We start from the raw sequence: 10,224 nt of genomic DNA, 5'->3' as shown, positions 1-10,224 counted from the left end.
AAGTTGGTGGCTGAGCTTGGTGAGGTGTGTTTTTAATAGACCATTAGTCTGTCACTGAATACTAAGAGCCTGAAAAAATGCTTGGCTGATTTGACTAATAAAGGCTGGTCTGTTATCAGACTGTATAGAGGTGGGAAGGCTAAACTGAGGAATTATGTCTGACAGAAGGGAAGAAATGACTGCGGTGGCCTTCTCAGACCTTGTAGGAAAGGCCTCTAAAAGTATTAAAGCAGCGGCAGCCACTGCACGCAGACATGAGGGCTAGGCTAAAACAGCAAGGTCAAGTTGTTTGGACAGAAAGGCTACAGTGTGCGGTCCTGGCTCTTGTGTAAGAATTTTGACTGCACTAACCATGCCTAGGAAGGAAAGGAGTTGTTGTTTTGTAAAGGATTGAGGTTTGGGAGATTAATCAGACATGATCAGCACGGAGAGCACGTGTGTTTTTACGAGAATTATGCCGAGATAGGTAACAGATGAGGATGAAATTTGGGCTTGACTGAAGTAATGGGGGCTGTCTGTGAAGCCTTGGGGCAGTACAGCCCAGGTAATTTGCTGAGCCTGATGGGTGTCAGGGTCAGTCCAAGTGAAAGCGAAGAGAGGCTGGGATGACGGGTGCAAAGGAATAGTAAAGAAAGCACGTTTGAGATCCAGTACAGAGTAATGGATTGTGGAGGGAGGTATTGAGGATAGGAGAGTACATGGGTTTGGCACCATGGGGTGGATAGGCAAAACACTTTGGTTGATAAGGCATAGATCCTGAACTAACTTGTAAGGCTTGTCTGGTTTTAGGACAGGTAAAATGGGGGAATTGTAAGGAGAGTTTATAGGCTTTAAAAGGCCATGCTGTAGCAGGCGAGTGATAGCAGGCATTAATCCTTTCAAAGCTTGCTGTGGGATAGGATATTGGCATGGAGTGGGGTAAGGGTGATTAGGTTTTAATGAGATGGTAAGGGGTGCATGATTGATCGCCAAGGAGGGAGTAGAGGTCTCTTGTGGGTTAAGGTGGGGGGAATACAAGAGGAGGACGCAAAGGAGGCTTTGGATTGGGAAGAAGGGCAGCAATGAGATGCAGCTGTAATCCAGGAATAGTCAGGGAAGCAGATAATTTGGTTAAAATATCTCGGCCTAATAAGGGAACTGGGCAGGTGGAGATAACTAAAAAAGAGTGCATAAAAGAGTGTTGTCTAAGTTGGCACCAGAGTTGGGGAGTTTTAAGAGGTTTAGAAGCCTGGCTGTCAATACGCACAGCAGTTATGGAGGCAAGGGAAACAGGCCTTTGAAAAGAAGGTAATGTGGAGTGGGTAGCCTCCGTATTAAGAAGGGGATGGACTTATACTCCACTGTGAGAGTTACTTAAAGCTCGGCATCCGCGATGGTCTACGGGGCTTCCAAGGCAATCAGGCAGCCTCAGTCTTCAGCTGCTAAGCCGAGAAGGAGTCAGTCAGAGAGCCTTGGGCCAGAGTTCCAGGGGCTCTGGGAGTGGCTGCCAGGTGAGTTGAACAGTCCAATTTCCAGTGGGGTCCCGCGCAGATGGGACACGGCTTAGGAGGAATCCTGGGCTGCGGGCATTCCTTGGCCTGGTGTCCAGATTTCTGGCACTTGTAGCAAGTTCCTGGGGGAGGAGGTTCTGGAGGAACGCCTGGCCGCTGCGGTTCAGGCGTTTGGAAGTTCTTGTGTGCTGGAGATGTAGCTGGGGTTTGTCTCACAGTGGAGGTAAGGAATTGCAACTTTTTTTATTATTGTACACCTTGAAGGTGAGGTTAATTAAATCCTGTTGTGGGGTTTGAGGGCCGGAATTTAATTTTTGGAGTTTTATTTAATGTCGGGAGCAGATTGGGTAATAAAATGTATATTGAGAATAAGATGGCCTTTTGACCTTTTAGGGTCTAGGGCTGTAAAGCGTCTCAGGGTTGCTGCCGAACGAGCCATGAACTCGGCTGGGGTTTTATATTTGATGAAAAAGAGCCTAAACGCTATCTGATTTGGGATAAAGAAAAAGGAGCATTAACCTTGACTATGCCTTTGGCTCCAGCCACCTTTTTAAGAGTAAATTGCTGGGCAGGTGGGGGAGGGCTAGTCACGGAACGAAACTGTAAGTCAGACCAGGTGTGAGGAGGAGAGGTGATAAAAAGATTACAGGGTGGAGGAGCGGAGGCTGAGGAAGAAATGGGACCTAGCTTGGTCTGGCGACGAGGGGAGAGGTCAGATGGGTCTGTAGAAAAGGAAGATTAGAAAGACTCAGCGACGCTTGGGGTTGGGACTGAGGGGACAGGCGGGAGGGAAAGAAGGAAGATTTGGGACGAGTTGCACTGGGCACAGAGACTAGGAAGGGACTGATGTGTAAAAGAATGCGTGGACGTCAGGCACCTCAGATCATTTGCCCATTTTATGACAAGAATTATTTAGCTCTTGTAGGATGGAAAAATTGAAAGAGCTGTTTTCCGGCTATTTGGAACTACTGTCGAGTTTGTATTGGGGTCAAGCGGCATTGCAGAAGAAAATAAGACACTTTGATTTTAGGTCAGGTGAGAGTTGAAGAGGTTTTAAGTTCTTAAGGATACAGGCTAAGGGAGAAGAAGGAGGAATGGAAGGTGGAAGCTTGCCCATAGTGAAGGAGGCAAGCCTAGAGAAAAGAGTAGAGATACGGAGAAGGGGTGGGGGTTTCTTGCCCTCCAGAAAAGCAGAGAAAGGGTTGGGGCACGGAAATAAGGGATTGGGGCACAGAGATAAGAGGTCGGGGTGTGGAAATAAGGGATTGGGGGTTCTTGCCCCCTAGAAAAGCGGGACTTGCCACTAAGGGTGAAGGAGAAGGGGTTGAGTGGTACTTGCCCCTCCCCCAGAAAAGCGGGACTTGCCGCTAAGGGTGAAGGAGAAGGGGTTGAGGGGTACTTGCCCCTCCCCCAGAGGGCGCCGGAGTTTTGGGTCCACGGAGTTTTGGGTCCACGGAGTTTTGGGTCCACGTGTCTCCTTTGTCTCTATCAGAAAATGAAAGGAATTGAAATTAAGAGAAGGGAGAGATTGAAGTGTGGCGCCAAGATTGAAATGTGAATATGTATGTATGTGAATGTGTGTATGTGTGCGCGAATGTGAGTGTGTGAATGTGTGTGAGTGTGAATGTGTGAAAATGTATTTGAATATGTGTGAGTGTGGGAATGTGTGTATGAGTGTGTGTGAATGTGTGAGTGTGTGTATGTGAATATGCGTGTGTGAATGTGTGAATGTGTGTGTGAGTGTGGGTGGGTGTGTAAGAGTATGTGAATGTGTGAGAGTGTGTATGTGACTGTGTGTGAGTTTGTGTGTGTTGTGCGTTGCTAGTTGAGCTGGAACTGGGGAGGAGCAGAGCAACCCAGGAGGGTGCATGGGTGGACCCAGCATCTGGAGCGCTGCACAGCGATTCAGCCGCCTCAGCTGAGAATCAGAGGTCTGTTTTGGAGGACACCATTGGTCCTCTCCAGTAGTTCTTAGAGGCTGGCAAGGACACAGGCTGGGGCAGGGAGTGAGCCCAGCCTCCGGCTTCACTGCGAGACATGACTAGGGTGAAGGGCAGGACCTGTGTAGTGGAGAATTTGAGTGGCCGCCGTCTATGTTGCACTGCACAGCAGCCTGCGGCGCCACCATCCTGTCCTGTGGCACTAGGGGGAGGCAGACACCAGGTTCCCAGTGCGGAGGCCTGGAGCTTCCTTCCGCGGAGGACCGCAGAGACACATCCAGTAGTGGGCCAGGGAGGCGGGTTGTCCTCTCCAGCCATCAGAGCCACGCCCAAGGAGTCAGGCACAGCGGGGAGGAGGGCTCCCCTCCCTTCCCACAGCTCCCACCCTTCCCACACTGCACTTTCCAGGAGTGCAGACGCGGCAGCTGGCCTCCCAGGACCCGCCCCACCCTGGAGGTCTGCACTGAGCCCCTTCGCCAAATGAGGCAAGACTTCTCCTGAGCCTGGGGTCTCAGGGCAAACTCCTGAGGTCGCCTCTCCTAAATCTGAGGCATTTCCAACGGATCTGGAAGATTCATTCTCTCTGGATGGATTTTTCCTCCTCTCAAGCCTCGCAGTGGAAATGATATGAAGCAGGGGCGGGGCAGTGACGGAGCTGCTAGAGCAGGGTAGACAGGCGTGGGCGTGAGCTTGGCTCGGTCACTGACCAGCTGGGCAGCCCTGGGGAAGTCCTTTAGTGTCTCGGAGCCTCAGTTTTCTCATCTGTGAGATGGGGTTTGTGATATCCAACTCATTAAAGAGATTGAACGAGATCATGTGTGTAAATGAGATATGTACGCCACAAAGTGCTGCGAACATGTAAAGTGGGTGAGGGATGAAGCAGTGTTCACCAAGGCTTCTGCTGGGCTGGGTGATTGCGTGTTTTTCAGCCATTTATTATTCAGCAAATTTTTGTTGACTATCAAGTATGTGCCAGACACTGTATTAGTGTTTTTGACAAGCTTAAGTGGATAGTGTTTATGAAACTACAGAACATAAACCTAGTTTATCTTCTAGTTCAGGATTTCCCAAATGCCAGCCCCAAGACCTATGCTAAGCTTCTTACATCCAAATACTGGGAAATAGAAAATACAGATCCCGGATTCTGTAGTCTGGGATCTCTCTCTCCTTCACCTCACCTGTGCCTGTGTGCATGTGTAGTTGTGTGGTTTCAGAGCCACTGAGACCCAGAGATGGCAAATGCTCTCAGGAGATAGCATGTCCCATGCCAGGGGCTTCGGGCATGCGCCTATTATCTTTTCCAGAGGGGCAGGGACAGCCCAGCCATGGTCTCAGGACTCCTCCTAAAGGTTTGACCCATAGGAATGTGTCGGCAGATTGCCCAGAATATAGAGTCCGAAGGCCTTCTAATTCTATATTTTATCACTTAATGGCTCTGTCATTTAGTGCCTGCATAATTTTTAGCAAGTCACTCGCTTTCTGAAGCCTCAATTTCCTCATCTGTAACATGCGGATATTGATGTCTGTCTTGCTGTGGTATCTTCATGTGAGCATACTTTGAAAACTGCAGGCCGGGCGCGGTAGCTCACACCTGTAATTGCACCACTTTGGGAAGCCTAGGCGGGCGGATCACGAGGTCAGGAGTTCAGGATCAGCCTGGCCTACAAAGTGAAACCCCATCTCTACTAAAAATGCAAAAATTAGCTGGGTGTGGTGGCATGCACCTGTAGTCCCAGCTACTCAGGAGGCTGAGGTGGGAGAATCATTTGAACCCGGGAGGTGGAGGTTGCAGTGAGCCGAGACCACGCCTTTGCACTCTAGCCTGGGTGAAAACTGCAAAGCTCCAATTTTTAACTCCGATGAAAGCCAGAACCAGACTGAGTTTTCAAAGGAGAAACCCTTCAGGCTGAATTTTCTTCCACTTCTTCCAAGTCCAGCTGTATCTAATATTGGAAAGATAATCTCCATGGAGGAGCCCCCATCCCGCCCAAAGGTTTCTCATACTCAGTCTTTAGGCGACACCTGCTGGCCATAGCAGGTACTGTGACCTCCTCTAGCTAAACAACTCTGCGGAGAAAACTTGCCCATCTCCTTAGACATTCACAGCCATGCTGCAGGGTCGGTGTTCTGTTCCCACTTCCACAGATCAAAAAGGTGAGACTTGGTCCTCCCAGCTCATGAGAAGTGCAGTGAATCTCTGACTCCAGGTTCTTGGCTCCATCTCATCCCTTCTTCTTGCTCTTAGGCTGGGCGGAGTGGGGAGTCATTTCCTCCCAGGCAGAGGAGATCTCCCACCCCCCAAATCATTCTGAAGTAGGTACTGGGATTTGGGGCAAGGCCAGGGTTGGAGCCTAGGACAGGCCTGGTCAAGAAAGACTCATCCTTGTGTCAACAACCCCACCAGGCAGACCACCACATCCAGTTCCCCATCTGCAGAGCAACTAGACCGATGGCAGGGGCTTCAGCGATAAAAATTCACTCTGAGGAGGCAGAGAGATGCCATTTGGTCAGGCTGTGTGGTGAGGAGCTGGGGACAGGCTACCCGCTGAGCCTGTTGCCTCTGTGCCCACTGTGTGGGGAAGTGGCTAGCCTGAAATCTGGCGTGTGGCTTGGGGGAAGCGGGTGCCCCGGCCAAGGAACTTCTCAGTCAGGAGGCAAAAAGTATTGTGATTGAGAAAGAGGATTTGGCCTCATCCTTGAGAGATGCACACAAAATGATCAATGGATGAAATTATGTAACACAAGAAATTTGCTTCAGAAAAATTCATGGTGATGGGAGGGGAGCATAGATGAAACAAAAAACTGGCCATGAGTCAACTCTTGTAGCATCTGGGAAATGAGTGCATAATAATTCGTTATACTATTCTCCCCACTTTTGTATATTCTTGAAATTTTCCATGTTCAAACTTTAAAAAATGTAACAGCAGTAACACTACCACCACCACCAAAGTCAATACATAGAATGATGAGTTTGAAATTAGACTGCCTTGAGCATCTGATGCTGCGTGAATTGGACAACTTAGTTAATTTCTCTGCGTCTCAGTTTCACTGTCTGTAAAATGGGGATGATAATAATCATACCAGTCTTATAGGGTTGTTTTGAGATTATGCATCTGGAGTAATTAGCATAGTGCTGGGCCCACAGCAAGTGCTCAATTATAATCATTGTTATTAGTAGGAGTCCAGGGCTCTGATTATGATTTGCCAAAAGAAGAAGCTACTTTGGCTGATGCAGACAAACAATTAGCCAGCCAGTTCAGCTCAGAGTTTGGACCGATGAGTCTTTGAGGACACAGCTCTGAACTGCCATGTGCTGGATGTGTGGGTGTCTCAGATGGGTAGACACACCATAGAGTCAGGCTTTCCTGAGCCCCTGCAGGGAGGCCTTTTCCCTGCCTCTCTGCATATCCTTCCCATTGCTCAAGCCCAACTCACATCCTACCTTGGTTTTTACTGACCATTCCTTTCTCTGAGCTTAAGCAGCTCTCTTCACAGACTCATCGAACCCCTTGCCCTAGGTGAGACTGTAAAGATCATCCAACCCAGCCACATCATCATAGCTTCATTCAACAAACAGTCATCAAAGACCTGCCTTGGGTACTGAGGATGGAGTGGTGAACAAGGTGGGCAAGAGACTGAAGGCAACAGGGCCTGGGAGGGAGGTAAACACCACTTAGCTGAGCGCAGGCCAGGCGGTCAGGAGCCCTGGACCTAAGCCCTGACTCTGCCGTGTGACCTGGGACGCCCTTCACCTGCCAGCCACTGTTTCCTAGGCACTTGCAGGAGATGCTCCCCAGGTCCCTTCACACTCTGACCTGCTGACTCTGAGCATGTAGGCTTCCCTGTGTTGCTCTTTAAACATCTTCTACTCCACTGGAATGCAAGCTTCCTGAGGGCAGGGACTCTGTGCTAGACTTTCCAGGGATCGGGGAACTCCTTGCACAGGGGCTGGGCACAGACTTGCCAAAAGAATGAGTAAACCAACAAAATGTCCTTCCTTTAGGCCAGGTGTGGACCAGAAACAGTAAAAGAACAGAGTTTTTAACCAGGAGAAGTGGGAAATGGATCCCCCAAAACCTCATACTGTACCACTTGGAGATTGACAATGCCCACCAGCATGTTAAAGCCTGCAGTAAAAAACAAAAACAACTCCCACAAAAACCTATTTACCTTTGATTATTCCAGTTTTCCAAACCTATTTGACCATAGATCAGTTTTTGCACCTTACCTATTACCTTCTCATGAAACACTTGTGAAATGCTATGTTAGATCTTTTTCTGTTTTCTGCTGGATTTATCAAAAATAAGGTCAAGTTTGGTAAAGATGCTGGGTTTCAGTGTCGTTGTGGCCTGAAATGGGAACCTTATTGCTGCATTCTTAGCTGAGCTCTGCCACCCTCACTGGGGCTGGGCTAGGACCTTAGATGACATTCTGAGTCACCCATTGTGTAAGTAAGTGCCATTTGACCCAGGCAACACCCCATTTCCCAACTTTCACCAAATGATGAATGGGATCATGTTTTCTCTCAAATAATCCACATCAGGATTATTTGGCCAAGGAGGCCAGTTCAGTAGAAGTTCGTGGGATAGTGGTCCAGAGTGATTGGCATGTCAGCCCAGGAAATCCAACAAAACATTGGACAACAGTAAGAGAAGATCAGCTACCTACTGAGGGGGTGATGGCGCTGGACTGGAGCTGCTCAGACCTCATCCGGATTCATGAGTCTATTCTGTTTTAAGAGAGATTTTTTTTTTCTTTTATGAGACAGAGTCTGTCACCCAGTCTGGAGTACAGTGGTACAATCACAGCTCACTAACATCCTCAGCCTCCCAGGCTCAGAAGATCCTCCCACCTCAACCTCCCGAGTAGCTAGGACTACAGGCATGCACCACCATGCCTGGCTACTTTTAAATGTTGTAGAGATGGGTCTCCATGTGTTGTCCAGGCTGGTCTTGAATTCCTGGGCTCAAGTGACCCTCTCACCTCAGCCTCTCCAAGTGCTGGGATTACAGGCGTGAGCCACCATGCCCGGACGAGATATTGCTAAAGTTGAATATAAGCAAAGAGGGAAACCAGAATAGGGAAAGGTCTAGAAATTATGTCAGAAAAGAAAAAAGATACGTAGCCTGGCAAAAGGAAGGTGTGGGGGCCTGCGGTAGCAGTTCTTGAATATTTGAATAGCTGTCATTTGGTCCAGGTTGGGCACATCTTTTGAACTCCAGAAAGCTAAGGCAGATTTGGGCTTGATAAAGAAAAGCATGTGTACATGACTGTGGACAATGAAATTAGATAAACTTCTGTGTGGGGAGCAAGCCCCTTTTCCCTGGCAGCATTTGAGAGACTGAGTTGACACCTGTTGGGTCGGTGTAGAAAGCCAGTGGGTATGAGATGGGGCCAGGTGAGCTGAGCTCTAAGGCACTGCCCCCTCTCAGATTCTGTAACTGAGGGGCCAACATTCCCCGTGGTCTCCAGGCAATGTCTTTGTTCAGCCTCACTGTCCCAAATTGCAGCCCACTCACCACTGGGGCACCCCAGGAGCCGTGGCTTTGGCCTCCAGCAGGTGGAATTTCTGGGCCGCACATTTCTCCTGCTCAGAGTGGCTGGAGGACTTGCTAGTGTTTTGTAGCAACTCCTGGACTTTGAGGAGGGTCTCGGTTCACAACGCTGGTGGCCAGTCACAGTGACAGGAGGGATGCTGCCCTGCAGAGAGACCGTGGAAGGCGTTACGGCAGCACCAAGTTGTCTCCCATCCTGAGATCCTCCAGCGCATGGACTGGCAAGTCCAGCCTGTGGTGAAATGGGCAGACTTTCTAGGAAGAGAACTTTCATCATCTAAGTCAAGGTCACCACCATGGGCCTGGGCCTTGACTTTCTCTTCTCTGGGGAGGAAAATCTCTCCAAGGGGGCTTCTGTGTGAACAGCACTGTACAAATACATGATTGACATACAGACTTAAGACCTCTGAGGCAAGCGGGGAGCCCTGACCAGAATCCAGAGAACCTGGTCCCCAGCCACAGTGTAACCCAAGGAAAGTTCCTGGGATGGATTCAGGTTTTGCAGGGCTGGAAGCTTAGACCATTGAGGGCTGGAAGCTTAGGCCTCTCTAAGGAAAACAATACACAATTATGAATACAAAATTAGATACAAATATGATTATTAATATATTAATAATCAAATGTGATTCATTTAGAAAGATAAAAAGAAATTGCAACAAGTTACAAATCTTGAAAAAACTGACAAATGCCATCATGAAATCCAAACAGATAACATAATATTTGTATTAACTAACTGACACACCTCAAAAATGCTTTCTAAATTAAAAAAAAAAATTTTTACATTACTTTTGCTCACAGCTTTACATAAGCTGGCTTTTGGCTCCATGCATTTCAAACCTTGTCTTTCCTATGCTACACACACATCTCTGGTGCAGGCACCTGAGGCCATAGTTATACTGTGATACAACTTCTGGCTCTGCAACTTCATGTCACAAAGCGCAGTGAGCTGGCCCAGTCGGTGGTAGGAGTGTTCCTGCAAGCCGTTCCCTATCCTGGAAGTACGTGCATGGCCTGTGAACCATAGAAATACATTCCACCAATCCCAAGCCAGAGTCAGACCCCCCAAAATGTTCACCAGACCCACCGAGAAGCCAGAGCGGAAAAGGGTAGCAGCCATGATTGACAGTAGTTAAACTCTATTATTCTACAATGTTTTCATATCTGACCATGTGAACACATTACTAGGGCCCTAAAGAAACCTGAAGCTTGAGCTGTGTAAGTGTCATGGTATTAAACATC

Source organism: Pan paniscus, chromosome 9 (genome assembly GCF_029289425.2).
Source record: "Pan paniscus chromosome 9, NHGRI_mPanPan1-v2.0_pri, whole genome shotgun sequence".
Taxonomy (NCBI): Eukaryota; Metazoa; Chordata; class Mammalia; order Primates; family Hominidae; genus Pan; species Pan paniscus.
This window is presented reverse-complemented; position numbering follows the sequence as displayed.